Consider the following 21,179-nt stretch of genomic DNA (forward strand, 5'->3'; position numbering starts at 1 on the left):
CTAACCTGGTTCGGTACCTGAAAAGCAAAATGCCTAGAATTTTCTGGTAAACAAACCACAAATCGGTTCCGTTTAAAATGGCACGGCGCAATGGTAGACAATCGAGATACAGGGAGATTGTATGTAGATTGCATAACTGCGCCTTAACTGTCTCGCAGGCTATAGGCTACATTTTATGTAAAAACATTGATATAATGCTTTTAAATTACGTAGCCTTAACTTGATAAAATATGAAACTTACTTTGATAACAGAAGACACACGGTCTATACAATTGGTGTTTTGAACCATAAACACAATTCTGCACAAAAGAAATTTACGTTTCCATTTATTCTTTTAAAATATTAACATACAAACTTAAAATTAAAAAAAAGCTCCATTTTAATTTTTTTTTTCTGAGGAAAAATTAAAATAAAATGTTTAAACGTAGGCATACTATAATCCACGCTATAATCTAATTTAATACATCAATTATGTAAATAACACCGAATTGTATTTAATTTAGAGTGGATAAGCTCCCCAGAAATGAATTTACAATCAACCAAAGGCTTTTTGAAATATATCAAATTTAAAAAATGTTGGTGTGTAGTTTTAATTACGACAAATAATATTTACGTTACTTTATATTTGTAATTGATTGATATAGTTGGGTTTACACGTTAAGTTTTGCGTTTTTCAAGATTGCTTAGATAAGCGAACCAAAACAACCACAAAATTTTTCAAACATAATGACTTATTAATCAACATCATCATTTATTAAATTTAAAAAGGTATATTCGTCAAAAATTCAGCTCTTGTAAATTTCCTCTCCAATTCGGTTGTGCGTAAATCTAAGCGAATTTTTAAAATCTGGTCGAAATCGTCAAAACGTCTGACAATCGTCCATTTATCAATATAGTTCTTAATCTAAATTTAAAGGATACAGTTTTTTTCATAATTTGAATAACTCTCGTAAATCTTTTCGATATTCTCGTATTATTTTATTTAACTGGGGAAGATAAAAAATCTGGATTATGTCTAATGAAGTCCAACGTGCATTGATCGATAAAAAACTTGAAGATTTTAATTTAAAAAACTTTTTTTTTTCTCTCTAAGTGACTCCTTAGACTGTGGACGTAATCGAACCATCAAATAACTTTAACATACCGATGCAGTTAAGGTTGTAGCGAAGGAGGCAATGTCCCCACAAATTGCACCTCGTAGATTTTCTCCAACTCAAATTATAAAAGTAAATTGATCATGACACAATCATCCTAACGAGACACGACACTTTCACAATCGGCGACGAATCTGGTAATTAAAGCTACATCAAGGCCGCGGCTAATGTAGGGAGAAGCCTCAAATGAATATCTCGCCGCTTTGTCAAATTACACCCAACTAGGAGTCGGTGTCGTCGCGATACCATTATGTCCCAGGGAGAGATGCCACTGATACGACGATTTGCTACCCCATAACTTGGCGGCCCCGAATTAACTCATTTGAATGGGATTATGAACACCAGTAGCTTATCGCAGGCGGCGCCGTGGCCTGTAATCGGCCGCGGGTATTTATGGTATAATTGGCTTCAAATTGTGCTAATTCGACCAATTACGTCCGAGGTTGACTTATGTAGACGGTATCGCCTTGAAGGGAGATATATGTGACAAAGAAACTTACAAGTATGTCCCTACCGAGGTATAGCAGCTGTTGAATATATAGAAAACTAGCTGAGTACCCGTCCTTCGTACGGGGTTGGTATACAATGCTTATTGTAGTTAAATACTCGTGCTTTGCATTTGCAATGAGAGAGGACACGTTTTGAGAAAATTTGGTTTACTATAATCATTGACTATTTACGGTACTATAGTATATAGAATATCTACCATAGCCATAATGTTCTACCACTTCACCTAAATAATGGAAAGTAGTAAAGTTCTCACACTCAGGTTTTTGTTGCTGCTTGGTTCAAATTAGCTGTTGTCATAAATGTATAAAGAACTAATGGTGCTGCGCCCTGTTGGTAAACCGTATAACCTTTTAATGCTATTGAATATCATAGAATCAAATTGAGTAGTTGAAACAGCTGGCAAAATTGTTTAATTCCTTTTAAATATGAATACTCATAAGGTTAACATGGGAAACTCTAGAGCCGCTGGGGCGGAGCCCGAAAGGATTTTTGAGGTAAGAATATGTCTATATGTTAATCGGGAATGTAAGCTATCATCATACCAAATTTCAACACAATCGGACCAGTAGTTAATGCGTGATTGAACTTCAAACAAACAAACAAACAAACACACAAACTTTCACATTTATAATATTAGTATGATATTCAAAGTCAGACATGAATTTAAGTAGTTTGGCAATTTTGGTTATGTTGGCAAACTTAACTAACCACGGTCAAAGTTTCAACCCATTTCGTAAAAGATGTTCAACCAGAAAAAATGAGAAATTAATAGTTATTTGTGCAACTAGTGAGAAAAGTGAGCAATTGACTCACTCGAGAGAAATCCTTACTAACGAGCCGTAGGCGAGTGAGGAATGGTTTCTCGAGCTAGGCAATTGTACTTTGAACTCGAGTTGCACATTATACTTTTCCTACAGTTACCATTAAACAAATAAATTTGTGAAGAAACATAACCTATTTTTACACAGAAGTGAACTTTTAATATAACATTTAATGTTCGAAGTGACAAATACAACAGTACAACAGCTGACCAGCTGATTTACAGCCACTGCTGCCAACGTATTTCGCGCGCATACGACTTTGCCTGCATGTTACGCGCTCACTATTTCGTTCCTTCACGTTGCAAATCTGGAGTGAGACAAAGTAATTAGAGTGAGACAATGTTAACATTGTCTCACTGATGAGCGAATTGGCCACTTTGCTTTCTCAAATCAGTGAGAGAACATGTACATTGTTAGGTAATTGTAGGAAAAAATATATTTTCATTATTAATGTTACATTTTATTATAAAACTTGTAACTTTGAGTTGACTTTGACATAGGTACTTTACAAGTAAATAGTACTAAAATATATTAGGCAAAACTTAAACTGTGGTATACAATTCTTATAACCTTTATGAAACTCATTTCGATCTTTACAAGAAAAATTCATATATTTGATTTGAAAATTCTTAAATATAATGTGAGGGAAAACACCAAAAACATACAATAATTATTCTTTCATCTACTAACATCTTCACTTTCCATAATAGTGAACTAGGCTTAGTGAATATTTAAAATAGATTAAAACGTTCCGCCTGCACTATGTGGCGAGTCAATCAAAAAGCCACTAGGTCTCAGGCAATTAGGCTCGGTAGCCATCAAAGCTAAGTTTTCAATCTTGAGTGTCGTACACGTTACATCGGCAGCCGCAGATAAATTGTGCCGATAGTGGGGAGAATCAGTTAGACGTTCGCGTGTCGGGAACGTAGGCTATCATTACACTGACCACACGTTTGGGGCCTCTAATACGCTCTAACATCACGCTTATTGTGGTCGTGATAATAGCGGGCCTCCTTCATCTGCCTCTACTGTGTGAGGACCACGAGGATGGCTACGTTGTGACCTCTAATACGCTCTAACAACACGCTTATTGTGGTCGTGATAATAGCGGGCCTCCTTCATCTGTCTCTACTGTGTGAGGACCACGAGGATGGCTACGTTGTGACCTCTAATACGCTCTAACATCACGCTTATTGTGGTCGTGATAATAGCGGGCCTCCTTCATCTGTCTCTACTGTGTTAGGACCACGAGGATGGCTACGTTGGGGCCTCTAATACGCTCTAACATCACGCTTATTGTGGTCGTGATAATAGGTGGCCTCCTTCATCTGTCTCTACTGTGTGAGGACCATGAGGATGGCTACGTTGAGGTTATAATAAGACTTTTTATAGCTACGTATATTTTGTCAATACGTTGAGGTGTGATGAACATGCGATTCCTTGTTAAATTGTACAACCAATGAATTATTTATTATTTAAAATTATGTAATAAGCTCTTAGTAGATTTAAATGTTTTCAGATTCTAAAATTGAATGTGTGACCTTACATTTGTCAGAGATAAAGATAACAGATGCATTACAAAGAAGCCAATTTCAAGGAGTTTCTTGAGAACGAGTCTCAATCACGCAAGGCTGGTTCACAGGCGGACAAAGCAACATTATGGTTATAGTTAGTGTAGGAGTAATCACCAGCTCTGCATGTTACTGGCCTTCTGCACAGATTACTTGCAACATTGCCATGCACATCGTACAGGACTTTTCCTGGCGTTTACACAATTTACCTTAGAAGACATTCATGTAAAATAAGTGTCTAGGTGTAAATTCCTATTGCACCTTAGGTAATTTCTGTGAGCTTAGAGACATTCGTCAAGTTTATTTCTGAATCACAGTACTTTGGCCTAACCAAGTATTTTATCGGAGTAAGACCATCTCTTTCGTATCAGTCACATCTAGTTGATGCTAACGCAACAAGGCTTGCGAAAGTAATTACGGATGTAACCTTTAAAAGCGGTCCAGGATTGAATCAAATCACCTACCAGATTTACCGCCGAATCTACAAAGGTTACCGCCAAAACGCTCCCCAATGAAAGGTGAAGTATGGCTCACGACGGCAATAGGAACCACAAAGAAAGGATTCGCATTGATATTCAGCGCGATAATCGTCGTAATGGTTCGATTAATAACAATAAAAACACCCAAGCGCTCATTAAACATAGTTAGAAACAATGGACTGTGGGTCTATTATGTAAAGGAGCCATAAACCACGAGGACTTCCCCGAAGAAAGGCCGGGCGCGACTAATCGCACTCAAAGCACTGTTTACAAAATATTGAACCCGACAAGATATACGGCCCAGACCAAAACTAACCGGGTTATCGATGGTAACAGTTACAATGGCACAAGCCACGAGAGCACGTGGGAACCACGCGACTATATAGACGTTCTGTGAAACTTGGGACGGTAAAAACAACCGAGAAACTACGTTATAGTGGCGAGGGTGTGAAACCAGACAACGATACAACTAGAGAGCAAGAAATGACGATACGGCTGGGGATGGAAGGCAGTAAAGGATCTTTACGTGGTTGTAGCTAGTGTACCACCTAAATATACAACTTCAAGAATCGACCAACAATGTCACTTAAGGAAGGCAATGATTTAGTAAACACAGATTTAATTGAAACACCCATTTCAAGACAAGGATCAACGGGTTGAGAATAATATGGATGTTTCTATCATCAATCATCTGCAGTTTTTACTGAAACTAAAATTTCACGTTACTATGGAATGCGCTGGGGGAGCAAGCTGGTCTAGTAATTAGAGCGCGTGACTTCGGTCCCTGAGGTCCCGGGTTCAAATCCCACCTCCCACCAAATCACCAATTGATTTCATCTAAATGATAATGCCGTAATCCCTAGGTTTAGCCTGAAGTATTGTGAAAAACAGCACCCTAGGACAAAAATATGAAACGTGCCACAGCACATTGTAAAAGTATATCTTGTCACAAGCTGTGTGGTAGAATGTTATTGTTTACGACAGTCAGCACCCATCAACACAACTCCCGCCAGATCGTCTCCCGCGGTATATTGTGTAGCAGAGAGGCGGGCAGACATGTGTTGAACACGACGTTTTGGCAGCGACCACACACGTCGTCCGTTACCGACCTAATTAACGTCATGGTGACATATTCATGAATGTGTGAAACTGCACGACCGAGGCCATTAAGCGAGCTGGAGGATGAATGATGAACTGCAGGCCAGACAAATCCAGCGAGTCCACCTGCCACCATCCAACACTCTGAAATCTAAATCAAAGGACCATTTTCTCTGGCAACAAGCCTCGATTTGATTTATCCCCGGTGTTTCTTCGCTCTTTTGACTGCTGTCTTTATCAATTCCGGAGACGTTTTCATCTTGATCGCCCAATGAGTAGAAAGTGTTGGACGATTATTGAATCGACCAATGATTTCATCGACGTAGTGACTCAAATTTGTTTAGAAGGAACTCTAACTAGCAATATCTACGATTTTTATTGAATAATCACAACCTTTCCTCATTAGATCATTGTGATATATTATTTTGACCCTGTAAACTCTTTCACAAGTAGTTTCTTAACCCGCAGTAAGCAGTGCACAAATCCAAACAGCATTACAATATGGTAACGTGCATACTACCTCATAATCGTAAATTAAACTAACTTCCATTGAGCAATCATTTCTTATGTAAAGTAAAGTTCTTGTTCAACGTAGTTCAAGTAAAGTCTTGTTGTTGTTGTCTGTAAATTCATTACGTTTTCTGGGATAAAAACTGATTAATAACCAAGACAAGCTGATACAAAACTGTTTTGTGAAATGTACATTGTGTGAATTAGACAAACACGTGTGTAAAGTTTATGGCACACAAAACAATAATTTCATCAATTTCCGATTAAATGTTTATAAAGTCATGCCCATCGTGTTAATTTATTCCTAGGTACACTCACAATAATTGATCATCTGTTATTATTACGTATCATCATCATCATCGTAATTATTACAAGTCCTCAGATGATTATAATGGAATGAAAAGCTAAGAAAATTTTGTTCTATCAAACTAGTTTATCAAACAATCTAGATAAATATAAATAAAATCCTCTCGTATACAACCTCCTGAAAATTAATAGCCACCAAATAACTTAACGCACATCCTTTAACATTCTGATTACTGAAGAATCCACTTGAAACTGATCGGCCAAATATATTTGACTTTGCAACTCCCTCAATCCAATCATTTCATTAATGCTACATAGGAATTCTCATTCGTAACAATAAGAAATAGACAAAACAGAATTGACTAAACAAAACCCACCCAAGAGAACTATTAGCTGAAGGAGAGAAAGAGAAGGCCAGTGTGTGGGGTGGACACATGTTGCCAGCTGATAATTTGTCCGGGAACCTCCCAAGTCGAAGAGATTTATGGCGTGGTTTCACCTCATTGTTGGGTCCAACTTTCAGACCCGCTTTACAAACATTTGTTGACTACGACCTCCTCCGCGGGGCGTGGTCCTGCGACACGTCCTTAGTGCCGAACATTCCACGCGAGCTGAGGGTGGCAGAGTGATAGAAGAGGAGGGTTTGATCATCTCTGGGAGATTTATATTAGGGTTCTTCTTACCTCAGTCTTGTACATTCCACAAGAGCGAACAAGAGATGAGCGGATCTGATCACTCTCTCTGTAAATATTTGCATCAGGAGTGTTGCACCTAACATTCCACGCGAGCTGAGGGTGGCAGTGATAGAAGAGGAGGGTTTGATCATCTCTGGGAGATTTATATAAGGGTTCTTCTTACCTCGGTTTTGAATATTCCAAAAGAGCGAACAAGAGATGAGCGGATCTGATCACTCTCTCTGTAAATATTTGCATCAGGAGTGTTGCACCTTAGTCCTGAACATTCCACGAGAGCTGAGGGTGGCAGTGATAGAAGAGGAGGGTTTGATCATCTCTGGGAGATTTATATAAGGGTTCTTCTTACCTCGGTTTTGAATATTCCAAAAGAGCGAACAAGAGATGAGCGGATCTGATCTCTCTCTCTGTAAATATTTGCATCAGGAGTGTTGCACCTAACATTCCACGCGAGCTGAGGGTGGCAGTGATAGAAGAGGAGGGTTTGATCATCTCTGGGAGATTTATATAAGGGTTCTTCTTACCTCGGTTTTGAACATTCCAAAAGAGCGAACAAGAGATGAGCGGATCTGATCACTCTCTCTGTAGATGCATCAGGGGTGTTTACCTGGTTGAACATTTCACATTTCACGAGAGCTGAGGGTGGCAGTGATAGAAGAGGGGGTTTTGATCATCTGTGGGAGATTTATATAAGGGTTCTTCTAACCTCGGTCTTAAACATTCCACAAGAACTAATGGGAGAGTGGACTTGATCTCTGTAGACTTTTGCCTCAGGTGTGTTTGTTTAGTCTTGAACATTTTCCGTGAATTGACAATGGAAGTGTGAAAAGATAGTGTTAAGACAACACTCCTCCTCAGGAAATTTAGAGAAGTAACTTGAACAATATCTCAACAGAAATAGTGGACAACACTTTTCATATCTTTCCATTCTAATTTTATAGAATGCTATGCTGGAGATCATGACAAATCTATCCTCATCTTGGATGGTTTGGGATTTCTGTTGTAACGAAAAACAAAATAAACTAATTGTTGCTATAATGTTTTAGCCCTGAAGAAGACCTTTTCCTAGGCATATAATGTGTTGAGTCTAAGACTATTTGGAGTTATTTAGAAGAATGATAGAAATGAAAATTCTTGTACTCAACGGAATGAGATGAAGCGTGTAGGAGAAATACTTTGAGGTTTATCAACTTATTCGGTGATTTCATGGAATTCTTACACGAAAATTTAGAATGTCTATGACATTAATATTACTTCTTGTCATAAAGTTATACACTAACAAGATTGTTTTGGTCCAAGATAAATGATTTACCAATAGTTTCTCAAGTGCCATTCAGCATGTTTGAATGAAACATTTAAACATATTTTATAGATGATAACCCCCTTAAAATACCTCCAATATGAAAATTCCCAACAACTAAACCCCGCACCAAACAAGAATGCCACTGAATTCCCCCATCTCACGGTAAGGATCGCCTCCGTTCATCCATCATTCGTTTCGAGTGTGGTTGTCAAAATTAATTTACTCACGCCGTTCATCAGAGACGCAGTTCAACATCAAACGATTACTGCGGGCCAGTAAATCACAGCTACGTCGGAACCGCTTCGAATAAACGGCTCCGGAAAAGTATCGGGCGAATAAATCCAAGAGCATATATCCTTTCTGAGAAGCGATCCCGCAGCCAGTTATTTATCGATATTGCAGTCCGAATAGGTTCGACCGAACGTCAAATAAAGTTTCAATATTATGATAACCCAGTCAACATACCTGCATCGCGTGAGGTGCAACTGTGATTTGTATCGTGTCAGGAAGGTTCTCGGAACCGCTACCGATGTGTCACAGGCATAGTAATAGGTTTCAGACAAGGTATGTCTGTATTCGTGCTATGGCAGGCGTGTGAAAAGTGTAATGCTGTTTTATGATCACCATCAGGCTTCATAGTGCGGTTGTAAAATACTCGATTATCATTATTCACTGTGTCCATAACTATCATTCAATATCATCAGAAATTGAGGTGGTATGATGTACATCTCTTAGCGACTTAGCCAGATTGAATTGGTTGCTTCTTATGAAAGTATGTTTCTTGAAGTATAAAAGTATTCTACTTTGAACCAAGCTGGTACTAATGGACCTAATGGATCCTCATGAACCATTTACAGTTTTTACCCCACAAGTCTCCAATATCATTTTAACAAAATTACACAAACAGGCAATAAATCAGGCAAATGAAAAATGATTGCCGCAATCGCTAAATATCTTGCAACATTAGCAACATCGGGATTGTGCACGCTAATATCCAACGCTGTGCAATCTTGGCAAGATTTATAACGGCTCACGATGACTTATAGAGGATGAGATAAGGATAACTCGTGATTATGGAAGAATGGCTCCGTAGTCACGAGTACCGAATAGTCGTTGCAGAAGAATCCTGTCCATTGTGTGTCTAAAATTATGACAGTTCATTCGTTGATTGGAAATGTTTAAAAGAGAAATTTATAGAACGTGTGTTTGTGGCGAAAATGACAGCTGATGCCTTAGCAACCAATTTGGATTATTCGTGTTATTGGGTTTTTTTAGAGGAAGGTACACAAATTGTAACTCTTCTTATAAATAATTTTTTTTTACCAAGCTAACCTATCAAACCCCTATATGGTCCTTTTCTCGCAGATGAGAATCGTAGTCCTGAATTTACGAAACTTCGGTGCCACCTGAACTTAAAGAGGAGGATACTACTAACCCACCACCTTGTCATTTTGTCAAGATTTACCTACAAAACTGTCTGGAAGACAAATCCGTCCACGTGTTACTTTTCAAAATGTATTTTCTTTTCTCCTTGGGGGGCTGGTGTAGCGAAAACGACAGCTGATGTTGTCTTAGCAACCAGTTTTGATTATTGTTATTAGGTTTTTTTTTGTAGAGGAAGGTAAAGAAATTGTAACTTCTAATAAATGATTTCTCTAGGTCTACGTTTATTTGAAATGTCACAAACCACGACTACCAAATGTCTGTGAAAAATACCTCACGAAAGATCAAATTACTGCCAAACAAAAATAATAACCACCCTCCTTTTCAATCTCTTTTTTACAAAGGTCTCAACTTGTTAATCAATTAATCATTTCCCAGACAATTTGTAAACCTGACCATACACAGATATAGTTGCGTGGCGTAGAATATCTACAAGCGTGTTTTACTTAGTTTCCCCACGCACTGCGACTTTGAAACATAACACTGACGTTGTCACGAACACTCCGATCAGATTGAACTTCTCATAAGTAGGATATATGGCAAAAATAAATGACTTGACCGTAAAGTTTACATAAGATACGCCTCGTGGGCACGAACTGGAGTACTGACCAGTGTGGGATTTTAGTTGTTGGTGTACAATTGTCAAGGCTGAAAAGTTTATTATTTGCCTATATATGGTTACGATATTTCAGTCATACAGTATTTCTTCAGATATCTCCTGAGACAAAGAGTTACAGTAGCTGAATACATCATAAGTCTAAATGAGAATGACAACTATTTGATGGTGCAATGATTAGATTCCGCTGATCTATTTGTACCTAAATCAAAGTAGTAGAGCTAATTCTATTTAAAATATTCTTGTCCAGGATATTAAAATAGACACAAGGTTATCTCAGAGCTCTTTACTCAATTAAAACTTAAATAGCCTTTCTACCAAAAATTGGACGTCGTATACTTAATAATTTTCTTTCGCAAACTTGTCTTGCATCTGTTTGAATATTTTACCTAGATAATATTTAAAATAATATTTGTTTGTACATATTTGTCTACATGTCATATCCCCTCTACTTACGACAATACAAAAAAAAAAGTTAAAATTAGAATGTTGATCTCACGTTTTCGATTATAATGTCAAAACAGTCGTCATCTATAGAACCACATTTAACTGTTGAGCTTTCAATATACATGAGCAATAGTAATATTCACTGTATATTTCCAATAATCAATGTGTAATGCTTTACACAAATGATGAGGCCGGCTCACGTCGGATCATATGATTGCTATGAAGCGTTGATTGATTTACCAGAGTCTGCTAAAGCTTTATTGTCCATTCATCACTAATCGCGTTGAGATTACATGTTTCCATCATTTATTTGTATTTTGTCAGATTTATAATAAATTATAATAAAAGTGAAAGTATTGAACAGTTTGGGATTGAGTGATGAGAAATAATATTCTACAATAACTGTATCTGCTATAAATTATATTTGTTCGTACATTTTATTATTGTTTTCACATTAGAAAAGGGTGTACATTTCATGTTTAAAATAAACTTAAAACATGAGAACGTAAGTTAAATAAGTTATGTATAAGTAGATTTTTACTTATAGAAAATCCCTACTCTATAAAACAAATTCAGTAAAAGTTACAAAAAAAATCTTTGGCCAAATTGTTAAAACGTAAATTGAGTATAACATTTTAAAATTAGTTTTTTTTTAATTGTTGCACATTAAATTAGGTGATTTTAAAAAACCGTAATTATTTTTAACTCAAAACCATAATTTAATCAAAAAGATGTATTTTGTATATATTTTTAAAACGTTTCAAAACAGTTTAGTCAAACATTAATGAAGAGAATAAGCCCCAGGACAGCGTACACGTTGTTGTGTAGGGTTACCAACTGCCAACCTGCAACTTATCGACCTGGCTGTGGCTCTATACAGTTGGTAAACCTGAGTATCACCCCTTCTACAACCACCGTGCGTATACAACCCCACAATGTTGAATGCACCATCTACAATGTACATAATGACAACCATCAACTAGATGGCTAGATTATACCTGGGGGTGTGTGAATGATAATTTGGCTTCATGCGTTGAAAATGCAAGTAAAACACTGATAAATTAACGAAGTTAGTTATAACACGTTTTGTTGTCAATACTGATAGATGTTGCAAACAATCTCCTTCAAACGTAATCCATCATTTCGTAGTTTTAAATGTAATGCCCCTAACTACTATAAAAATAAATCTTGCAATATTTCAATGCGGAGTGTCTAAAATTGTATCTTTTGGTCTCTTGTGGGGGGATTTCTCTCAAATTCAGAGATAGTTCTCTTGTACTAAGTAACATATCTTATTTAACTTGATATGTGGGCCTAAAACTTAACATATGCTACGATTCACCGGAAATTTTCACGTACATAAGTATTAGTAATTGGTGGGACTTGGACTAGGGTTTTCCAATACAGAAGACCATCACTCTAATTACTAAACCAACGTTGTCCCTGTATATCATATAATCGCAATACACTCGTGCTACTCGGACATGACAGATTACACCGGGTCGAATTAGCGGTGTCAGGGTGTTTACGGAGCTGTCAGCCCTCGTTGAGATTGGAGTGGAGTGACTGGCGACTTTGAGACAACTAACAAACTAATCATGGCATCCCTACAGATACAAAACAACTCATGTAAGATTATACTGCAATAATCATCACAAACTTATTTAGTAACAAACTACGTGTATGAAGAGTTTTATAGATACGACAGTGTATGAACGAATGGGCATCAATTGAGCCAACTGACCTGAGTCATCTAGTCGGGTATTCCAATTGCGCCAACTACTCCAGGGAGCAACCCGATACGTTCCTAAACCAAGCCAAGTGGCTGCCCTCTTTGACTGTAAAATTGAGTAGGTTAGGATAGGTTAGGTTACGTTAGGTTAGATTAGGATATGTTAGGATGACACGTAAACAAGGGCATACCTTCTACTGGCAACTCACCCCTACATGGTTGGCTCAGCGCAACTAAAACATTTTTTGGGACCATTTGAGGGCTTGGCGCAATTAACGCACGACCATCTGAACAGACATCTCACAACAGAACGACAGGTGTCGCAAAACACCCTGTAAAACTAACCCTGTCATTATTCTCACGTCAGCTGATCGCCTACCACTTACACGGCTAATTCCGACGCTTTTTTGCCCCTAGTGACGCCAGACTAGATTTATGACGTCACTTCCGGTTCGGTAAATGACAGGAAGTGTCGTATACGACAACGGTCGAGGCGGTAATCACCTTATCAACATAACCCGAGTAAATTAATATAATAAACTGAGCTTATCACTCATCTGACACTTGGGCGTGGAAGGTTGATGAAAAGTAACGGCTCTGGGCTGTGTGGGTGTAGTTTTACCTCATACTTCATACCTAGCACTTTTACATGTAAAAAATTAATAGTAGAGTAATGTTTAAGCCAGTTAAGTGTTGGTTGTTGCCCACGTAACAAAATGAAATAACCAGTACATTTTACACCAATTAGTAACATCAATGTCCTTCTAGAAAACAAATCCTTAAAATTTACTTAAATATTATTAAAAAGTAAATATTTGTGATTAAATGCAGTAAATCTTTACAGTGAGAGTAAGTCTAATATAGTTCGCAATTCCGTTTATGGGATTCTCATAAGAATAGATGCTGTTCTAGTGAATAAAATTGCTATGGTGTTTGCAATGCTATTATACTGCACACAGTACCAAGCTTCAGTCACCGACCATCCCCTGCATCACTCAATACGTGCGAGTGAAATCAACCGCGCCATAAACAGAATGCCGGGAATGTATCACTCGGTAGATCCGTACATCACCGCATCGCTAGCGAGTCTGAAATAACACGGAAGGAACGTACTTCAGGAGCGGTTCGGTCAGCAAGCCGCAACAAATCTTACGGCGTTAATGTTTGGGTGAGATGTAAATCTGGCCCGTACCTGCCGCCCGTGAGCTTTATGCCTCTGGAATTCATAATATCAGCCATCAAATCCCCCCCACGCTACGTCGAGTATCGAAGTATCGTAAATACGGCTTAGTTGTTTATCACGCGAGTTGCATCCTCTCACTAAGTGAGATATGGATGTAGCTTAAGAGAGTACGCAGGGAATAAATACTGTGTACATCAATTTTAAAGGTTGTGCTTGTAATTGAGACGTTTAACATAAGAATTGTTCAAATGTATGGTTTAAATTAGTGTTTCAGTTAAAAAACAAAAAGAAACATGAAACAAAACAAATAAAAAACAGAAAAAAATCTATGTTGATGTTGGGAGAGGTTTTGCTAAGCTTAAAACATATTCACGAAAAAAAGTAGAAGAAGAAAATTTTAAGTGTTTGGCAAAGTTGAAAGCAAGTCACTAAACAAATCGACGAAGAAAAGACTCGCCTACCCGCAGACCAGTTGTATTACTCAAGATTATACGATATAATGACAGAGTGCGCTCTCCCCTGCCAGTTGGAGGGACAAAGTAGGCGATGCAAGAAGGAATAAGGTGATGAAGAACAATGGGTAGGCAGGAAATGTGATAAGAGTCACGGCCGGGTCGGGAACAACCGAATTATTAATTATTCGCGCCGTCGAGGGGGGAGGGGGCGGGGCGATGCAAGCATGGCGGGAGAGCTACCGGTCTATTGTGTGTGGAGTGCCGCAGGGGTGCAGCTTGCACTCGCTGTTCTTTATGGGGCGACGCATGCAACTGGTGAGAAAAGACGTATTTAACAATCATCACCATCGGCCATCGGGTTTCCTGTATCGCTAAAGAAGGAGATGGACATGTATTGGTCTTGCAACTATTTAATCGCCAGCAACATGATTAATGTTGAGGATGAGAAAAGGTGTATTCTAGATCAATTTGGAATGCATCACTATGGCAGGATAAATAATATGAAAGATAACACTGCAGACTATCCCATTAGCTGAGTAAAAATCGTAATACTCATAAAATAAACAAGATCATCGAGATTAACTGGTTTACCCACCACAATACGTCCCAGAAAAAAAAGTTGAAGCAGCCATTGAATGTAGGTACTCTTTAAGCTTCAAATGAAAAGTAATAGACACGCCGTGTAAATCTAATACTCATTATAACGTGTAAGTGCTCCCGTTTGAGTGCGGAGTGTGGTGTGTGATGATGACTGTTGACTGATGTATGTGTGGTACGATGCAGACGACGCCGCTTATATCATTACAGGATCTGTCAAGTGACATCTGGCCGTGATGACTTTATAATTGTGTCGCTGCCACGCTCTCTTCTCTCTTCCCTCCTCTCCAACTCTCTATCAACCATCACTGGTTAATTGCTGGGGATCTCACTCGAGATTCAGCTTAATGTGTTTGGAATGTACTTTAATTTCCCTATTCACTCAGATTTTTGAAATTCAAAGCCAATAGCTGTCATCTTTATGTGAAATGTCAGCAGCATAGTATTTAAATATTTGTACCACCCGTAATCATATAAGTGGTTGTGACAAAACTCAGTCAGTTTTTAAAAATTTATCTTAATTATTCTTATGTTCATTACACAACCTTCCTCATTTTGCTCGCCGACTACAAACAGTTTTACGATGACCTTTCTTGACTTACAGAGTATTCTTCACCCAGCATGGTGCAGACTGGGAGGGGCCGCAGCGCCCTTATCTGCACCAACGATTGTCATTGCCTCCTGTATCTAAACGACGAGGGAGTTGTCAGAGCCACCTAGATCTAACGACAGCCGGAAGTGGAGGAAGCACGCGATTCAGTGATCATGGCCGCCGCTAACAAGCCAGTGTACGCCCACCGCGATGATTTATATAGAACACCTCCATCGCCATCGCCGGAAATTGAGACGCAGATCGCACCTTGATAAACTGCTCATTAGTACATTGGTCATTTGTAGGCGAACAAATGGAAAGAGTTTTTTTGTGCCTGGGTGGACGTGGAAATTAAAATCGTCACCTCGTCCACACGAACCTACAACCTAGTGTTGCGTGTGAACTTCGTATTCTCTGAGCTCCAGCCGAGCCTCTCTGGCTGTTAGGGGTGTATAACGATGTGCCATTGTTATTGAAACCATTAAACAGTTCACTCAATAGAGATTTAATTATTTTACGTTTAATATGTCCTCATATGAGTGGCAGTCAACTGTTGCTTAAACAGAATCTAAGGATTCAACAATAAATTTGTAAAATAAGACTTCACCCTGTTAATGTGAAGAATGAGATAAAATTGACACGGCTAATTCAAATCAATAAAAAAAAACAACTATTACCATAAAAGGTACGTTAAACGGCTGAACTGTGTGAAAACAATCTTAGCAAGGAACGTAGCGCTGACAAGGGTGGGAATGTGTTAGCAGGTGCGATTGTCCAAGTCAACTTGACTGACACTTGCTAGCGAGGGACAAAGCTGGATATATCGGGTTACAAACGACGGAGGTAACTCTAGCCTCCGGACCACACACAATATAGCGATAATCGGCTTATTGTGAGCCACTTCAGCACGGTGGGATCAGGTGACTAGGCATGCGCCTGGCAGCGGCGCTGGGACAACACACAACACATGCGCTTTGCAGCACTACTGTTAGCTAGACATAGCACATGAGCAAGCTAGCGCTACACAGCGAATGCTCTCCTGCCGAGCGTTCAGTTTTCTTTCAGTAAGACAGTACATTGATTCCATTTAACACACTTTTCATTAGTACAACTTGGATAACTTTCATGTGCTAAGGAAGACTTAGAAAGTTATTCGGTATGCCAAAAGTCTAAGCAAGTTCAATATCAATGATCAAACTAGTTCATAGTAGTTACGCGACAAAATCATGTTTTTTCTCTCCTTTATCCTCACACCTGTTACTATAGACTACTGGTCTGTACGAATAATATTATGAAACAAAGTAGTCTAAACGTGATTTTTACCTCAACGATGTAGACATTTAATTAAAACGAGACGTTAATAATAATGAGAATTAATATAGCTCAATTATAGAATAATCTGTCGGTGTTACAAAATAACATTGTTGACACCAGAAGTACAATGCCACCCCCAGAAACAACTTGTGCCAACTGTGTTCGCTGAAGTGAGAAAATTAACAGGGAACTGATGATCCATTAAGTGAGTAATTTCAGTTAGGCAAACAACCATTAGAACGGAGGTCTACAGTCGACGCTGAGAGATGGCTGACGATTATGAACTGTGACAAAAACGCAGTCTGTGCGGTGATCGTCTTAACGATCCGAACAAGAGAGTCTAAAATAGTACAAGAACACCTTCAACGAAGGTAAACAAATATTACTAAAATAAAGTAAGATCGAATTATTTTCATAATACCTTTTTAATACTTTTTAGTGAAATGGCGACCATACAAAGTAGGTATTTTAAGCCAAGTATGAATGGAGATGAGTGCATGATGAGTGGCGCGATCTTGTAGCCTTGTTAGTGACTAAGGCCGACATATTCCTTAGACACAGCTGTTAATTAATAGCCCATACAGCTAATGGCAACTAGGGACCTACAGTTTATAGTGGAATCCGAACCACATTTTTGCCTTTGGTATATACGAATTGGTCTAATTATCAGGATAGTACTGCGGATAGTCGTAGTACTCACCCGTGCGGACATTAATCCACACTAGGGAGTATCGCATCCACAGTGCATGCCTATAAATATCCACAATTCGTGACCTCCTAGTAGCTGGATTACAGGACGACGCCACCCGTCCCAGTCAAAGTCATACAATATACGGACGTGATTGCAATTATAATTCCTTCAGTATTTTACTAGTCTCCAGACGTATTGATGAATGGACTCAAGTCGAGAAGGATAAATATACTATCGGCCTGGATGGTTTAGCACGCCAGGAATCCAAGATGGCGGTGAATGCCAAGTATTTGACGCGTCTATCAAGAGGAGCAAACGAAGTGTTTAGTGTAAGAAGGTACTTAAGTTTTCGAAATTGTTCGGTAGGCCTACATTTGTTTTCAACAAAATAAAAATGTCAGCAGCGTGTCTTAAATTAAAACAAACCATGATAAAAATGGAATTAATGTCATACTTTATGTATCCTAGGCCTTTAGTAGGTTCTAGAGAAAGCATTTTAAAGACGAATAATTATAATCCGTCAAAACAGTTTTAAAACTTAACTGTACTGCATGTATACGTTCAAATAACAAATCCTTTACTAATTTATGTCAAACCCCTGTTCTACAAGAAGATAGTTAACTTTATAAGATACATCTTCACTATTATGCAGCTCATTCCACACAGTCAGAAAACATGCAACGACGCACAGCCAATGTACAAAGCCTTTAAAATAGAAACAAGCCGCCATTCCAAAATGGACCCGATGTTCCACTGACAATGCAGACGATAAATCTAACACCGCCATTGTTTAATCTGTTTACACGAAATTAGGCATATTTATCTGTTCAAACTGAAATTTACATTTCAAAGCGGCCGTGAATTGCGGGCCCTCCGCAGTAAGGCCGGCAGTTCGCACCTCGAATACAAATGTGAATCTAACGCCCAAATCATTACTCGGTTTCCATAATAACAGAGTTGGGAGCTGCGCGGCGAGGTGTGGAGTCGGGAATTGTAATTTTACGGTTCTAGTTCTCATCGCCAAACTGCTTTGGTTAGTTGGAACTGTTAGATAACTTGGAGAGCTATCTGGTTTGTTTCTTCAGGATTTTATATGCTATCTTTGATACTAGGGGACTAGGATGATGTTTCGCACAAAAAGAAACACTGTAATTTAATATATCACGTTCATATAAATACGAGGATAATTTAAACGATAAATAATCAAATTCATTTGTAATTATTTAATCAAATGTTGAATGGATTATTTCATAACAAGTTTTTACCGTACGATACTTTTTTGACACCAAAAAACTGATTTGGTAATTTGGAGTGATTAATGATTTAGATAGTAAAGGATAGTTTCTGTTTCTCCAGTATTTCATAGAATTATATTATAAAGTAGACGCCTCTTAGCCTCTTAAAATGAGGAGCTAACAAAGGAACAAGTCTGAAGATTTACAACAAATCTATGATTATAAAGGATTTTAAAAACACTAAGACGTATTCACCAAAAATAAAATTGAGGATGTATCAGAAGGAAAAACAAATTATAGTTTGATCGAAATGTTTTAATAGTTAATTGTACATAAAAACGTGAACTCCTTTGGATAGGAAAGTCTAGCACGAAATGGGACTCAAAATAATCGTGTAAGAAATCCTCTTCAGTAAAATCTAGCTATTACAGTACTGTACGCAGAAGAAAATCTAAATATAACCTTATAATAGCTGCAAACCATGAATAGACAGTTGGTATTGACCAATAACCTATAATTCTAGGCTAACGCACAGTTATTGGCGAGTATTCACGACAAAGTCTCGCTAATTTGATAACTTCATAGAAAGCACATCACTTAACATTCCACAAACCGAGTGCTGTGAGTGACGATTGCTCAATGATAGCCGCTATCTCAGCACTTATTATAGTATCGCGGTGATTCTCAGTAATTATAATGGTCAATGTTGGCAGCCCTGTGATTTATCGCCGCCTTGACTCTCCCGCGTTTTCCGCCAACTCGCATCAGCTGTCCACACATCAACAGCTTTGATTATCACCATAGTTTTGTGTTATAGATTATATTTGATATGGTTAAATTGTATTAAACCACAAACAGTATGAAAGTAATCTAACGCATTATAAAATTAATCTGAAAAATGTTGTGTGAATTAGTCATTCAAAACATCTAACCTATAAATAATTTTTTTTACAATAGGTTATCTAAGAAACCAACGCTATGGTAGCAATGATATTCGATACATAACCAGCTAAACCAGACCTAACCCAATCCTTAATGTTCTTAGAATATCACTGTTTAAGCCGATAAAGAATATTCACATTTCTCAATAATTCAATATTTAATTGGGTTTGATCAGAATTCATATTATTTATAACGCGAGTGTTTTAGAACTAGTTCACAACGCATATAATGTTCGCTAGCCGTGAGTTTCCTAGGAAATCATTAGGAAAAAACGCATTCAAATTCATACCACAACCAGAATAGACATAGTAGGGGGTTAAACCTCAAACTTATACAGGGTAAATGTAGGTCTGTTATATTTGGTAGGACTACCCATTCTCAGTACGAACACCCATTTCAATTTGTCGAAACTCAACTCGATTGTTTGATTCTCTGATACTCGAATACTCTTCAACATCCGGTGGAAGGTCAACATGACTCATGACGTCACAGTTGATGACGGCTGTCGTCAGAGAACGTTAGACAGGTTTTGACAGACAACCTACTTATCAGCTGTCCGGCATCCAGCTACTTCACCTTCCATCATCCTTTAAATATTCATCGATCAGCTGCTAACATGTGCCTGACGGCTGCAGGAAATTCTTCACGCGAAGGCTAAAAATCCATCCCAAAGAGGGTAGCGTGGTTGTAACGTCAACTTGAGTATAATGTAGGCCTAGTTTGATATTGCAAACTTTTAAGAGTCTAAATAGTTAATTTTGAGCTTGTATGATGAATTGTGCAAAATAAAAACATTAGATTTCCATAAATATCATAGACATACAAAATTAATACAACATGTTAAAAGAATTGTTTCAAAATAAGTTGCTGTTTCTGCTCACTTGGATTTACTCGGTGTAGGTAATTTAATTGAAAGTGTTCTCGTAGCTATGTTCATTTGATCCAAATCTTTCACCTAACCCGCACACTTAGCAGTAAAACTTGATGTTTTGGGTTTAAATAAGGCATAAATATGTTCCCAACTCAAAAACGTGATCAATTAGTTAAACATCAATTCTACTAGAAATCATAAAGACTGAAACAGAAGGAGAAATAGCCAACGATATTCTTTAAAGCAATGCAATCATTTTAAGCATTTGCATTTTGTAACTATTTTTGTAAGTTACTAACTTACAGCAATTTCTTGAGTACAAACCATCAATTTTGAATAGTATTAAAACACAATCAAAATCATATTAGAAACCACAACCGGAATCGGTGCAGTAGGAGGTGAAACCTCATCCATATGTATTGTAGAAAAACAACTGTGAAAGGGTGGCGGTGTAGGTGGTAAATTAGCGTTATCTGATTGGTGGACCGGGTCTGTGGCCATCCAGGAGCTCGTTGGAAGAATGTTCACGGATAGAGACATCAGGCTGTAGACGGGCTTATCAATCAGTCTTCATCTGTAATCAGCTGTGGACAGTCATCCAGATGGATCGTAATCGT

At 38.1% G+C, this 21,179-nt stretch overlaps 1 protein-coding gene across 1 annotated transcript in view; it reads right to left on the reverse strand.

Annotated features, from left to right (window-relative positions):
* The window catches only part of LOC128999900 (T-box transcription factor TBX20-like), a 65,622-nt gene that overhangs the window by 33,640 nt on the left and 10,803 nt on the right, over positions 1-21,179 (reverse strand). The gene's annotated exons all lie outside the window — the stretch shown is intronic.

Source organism: Macrosteles quadrilineatus, unplaced genomic scaffold (genome assembly GCF_028750875.1).
Source record: "Macrosteles quadrilineatus isolate MER2022 unplaced genomic scaffold, UCM_ALF_1.0 Scaffold_8__2_contigs__length_117827958, whole genome shotgun sequence".
Lineage (NCBI taxonomy): Eukaryota > Metazoa > Arthropoda > Insecta > Hemiptera > Cicadellidae > Macrosteles > Macrosteles quadrilineatus.